This window comes from Octopus sinensis, linkage group LG1 (assembly GCF_006345805.1).
Source record: "Octopus sinensis linkage group LG1, ASM634580v1, whole genome shotgun sequence".
NCBI lineage: Eukaryota > Metazoa > Mollusca > Cephalopoda > Octopoda > Octopodidae > Octopus > Octopus sinensis.
Window position 1 is genome coordinate 138169907 of NC_042997.1, and position 2959 is coordinate 138172865.

A 2959-nucleotide genomic window follows, 5' to 3' on the forward strand; every position below is an offset into this window, starting at 1 on the left:
GTACATTTTCTCATGAAACCAGCAGTGTATCTGCCTATTGAAACACTGTAATTTAAACACAATTTCAGCAAATTACATAATGAAGATGAATGAGGTTGAAGGTTGATACAAAAGTCAACCAGTTGCTTCAGGTATAATTTGTTATCTCTAAAGTATTGAAGTGTAATATCTTAATGTAGAAATGAGTCCTGAAATGCATTCAGTTGTTAGAACACCACTTGAAGATTTTGTATTTGTGCAGTATATTGGTGAAGGCGGGAAGGTGTATCAGCCAAGTAGAGCTGATCTCTAATCACATGTCACTCTTTGAGGACTTAGAACTAAGCATTGCACAAAAGCTTAACGTCTGTCATTTATTCATTGCTTCCACTGCTTATTTGTATGAGACACCCCACCCCATAATACAAATTGTTTGTTAAATGATTTGTTGTTATGTAACTCAGGCCAGCTCTGGTCAAACAGACCTAAGATTAAAGGTATTCTAACCATGACCATCCTGTCTTTTCTGACAATTTATATCAAAACTACATTATAAAATAAACCCTTCTCTTCTGTTAAAGACATTTTTGGGGGCGATAAAATAAGTACCAGTTGAGCACTGGAGTTGATGTAATGAACTTACTCCCACCTGCTGAAATTGCTGGCCTTGTGCCAAAATTTAAAACTAATATTATAACATTGGTTTATAGTAACTATATGTGTTGCAGAAGCTGAGAAATATAGAAACTGTTGCATATGCTGTAGAAATTGTGACATGTTTCTCAGTAAGTAATGTTTGTGCTGAAATGACTGTGGTATGTATTGTGAGAACAGTTCTGTAGTAGCAGTAAGTCCCCATAGAAGTGAGTTGCAATCTACATTCAATCCCATTTAGGAATTATTTAACTTTAACATTGGGAAAGGCATAAACAATATAAACCCACAGGCTTCATTTTAATAATTTGGTCATTTTAAGTTTCCTAATTTTTTTCTAATTGGTTTGGTTAGGAGGAAAGGGTTGTGATCTTTTCATAGACAATTTCCAAGACCAGTGAAATTGATGGGGTGGGCTTATTATTTCTCTTGTACACAATTACAAGTTCTTTCACAGTAAGGTTATTTAAAAGGAAAAACAACAAAACATTCCTCTTAATGTGTTGATTATTTTACCTTTTTTGTGTGTATGCAAATTTAGAAATTTGATTAACTTTATTTATTTTTTTTTTCATAAAATTCTCGATCCTTTCGTTACCAACCCGGCTGAAACTGGCTCTGGCTCTGTTGTACAAATGTCTTGTTTTCATAAGGTTTTAATTAAAATCTTCCACCAAACCTTAGTCACAATTTATGTTCTTAACACTAGCTGAATGATAACTAAGTTATTTTACTAAATTCTTTGTTATATTTAAAGTAATTGAAAGAAACACTGAGCATCTCAAAATAAATACAGTAATGAAAGGGTTAAATATTCCCTAAAACTGATTTGGGGAATAAAGGGTTTCTTCAACATCTTAGTATTTTCCTTGTCCTTTTCTTTTTTTTATACTGAGAGGAAATTAAATTTGGTCAGAGAAGTTCAAGATTTTGGACCCTACTAACTGCAACCTCAGTAGCTCAAAGCTTTCAAAAACTATTCTGTTACAAAATCCATTTTATGTAAAGGAAAATATATAGATTTTAAAAATAGCCAAAGGTCCACGGAGAACTTCAATTGGCTGTTTTTTTAAAAGTCCATCTGAAGCACAGGAATTGGGTTGAGCTAATTTGAATGAAATATGATTTGTGTGGTTATGTCTCAGCACAAGGTTTCCTAAAACTGACTTGGAGATTAACCCTTTTGCTATCAACCTGCCTGAAACTGCTTTTGGTTCTGTGATGTAAATTTCATATTTTAAAGTGATCTAACTTAAAACCTTCCATCAAAATTCCACATGAATTTATGTTTCAAACACCAACTTAATATTGACTAAGTTAGTTTACCAAATTCTAATTATTTTCAAAATTCATTTTAAAAAAAAGCAGTATATTTCAACAGAAATATGGTAACAAAAGGGTTAAGGAGTTCTTGGGGGCTATAGTGTTTTCCCTATTCATTTATTTTTACTGAAAGGAAACTGAGTTTGGCTGGTGCTTCCCTAGCATTTATTTGGCAGGAAATACTAGAGTGGAAGAATGTGCTTGGAGAATTCTTTTATTCTTGTACTTGTTTCAGTCATTTGACTGTGGCCATGCTAGAGCACCGTCTTAAAGGGTTTTATTCGAACAAATCAGCCCCAGGACTTACTCTTTGTAAGCCTAGTACTTATTCTATTGGTCTCTTTTGCGGAACCACTAAGTTGTGCGGATGTAAACACACCAATATCAGTTGTCAAGCGATGCTGTGGGTACAGATACAGACACAAAGACACACACATAAATATATACATATACATATACAAAGCAGGCTTCTTTCAGTTTCCCTCTATTAAATCCACTTGGACCAAGGCTATAGTAGAAGACACTTGTCCAAGGTTCCATGCAGCGGGACTGAACTGACAACCATGTGGTTGGGAAGCAAGCTTCTTACCACACAGCCATGAGATCTAGTTTGGTGCATTGGATTTCTCAATTCAGATACCATCAGCCATTTCTTTGGAGCTAGGAAAATAATTTACTTATAAGTTTAAGTTAATCATTTCATGAATGAAGTTGCTGTTGTTTAATGTCAGTTAAGCCCTGACAAAGCAGATCTATAGTTAAAAGATGTACCAACTGTGATAGTTCCATCCTTTTGATTAATTTTTTGAGTCGTGAATTTAAATACCTTACAAGTGTTTAGGGGACACGATACTTATTGCTGTATATCCCTGTTTAGCTAGCCATGGAAAATGGGTACTGTTTTTTTCTTTCTTTGTAAAGCAGGGGGCACACCTGCCATAAATAGTCTTTATAAATAGTCTAATCTGTCCTTATAAATACTCCAATAGGTAGTCCAGTCTGT

General features: G+C 34.2%; 1 protein-coding gene across 1 annotated transcript in view; it reads left to right on the forward strand.

The window, feature by feature from the left end:
- Positions 1 to 1106, forward strand: part of LOC115213481 (conserved oligomeric Golgi complex subunit 4-like) — a 48697-nt gene extending 47591 nt beyond the window's left edge. The window contains exon 22 of the mRNA XM_029782476.2: positions 1 to 1106. This exon is cut by the window's left edge and continues 2246 nt beyond it. The gene's annotated coding sequence lies outside the window, so the exon portion shown is untranslated.
- The last annotated feature ends 1853 nt before the right edge of the window (positions 1107 to 2959 follow it).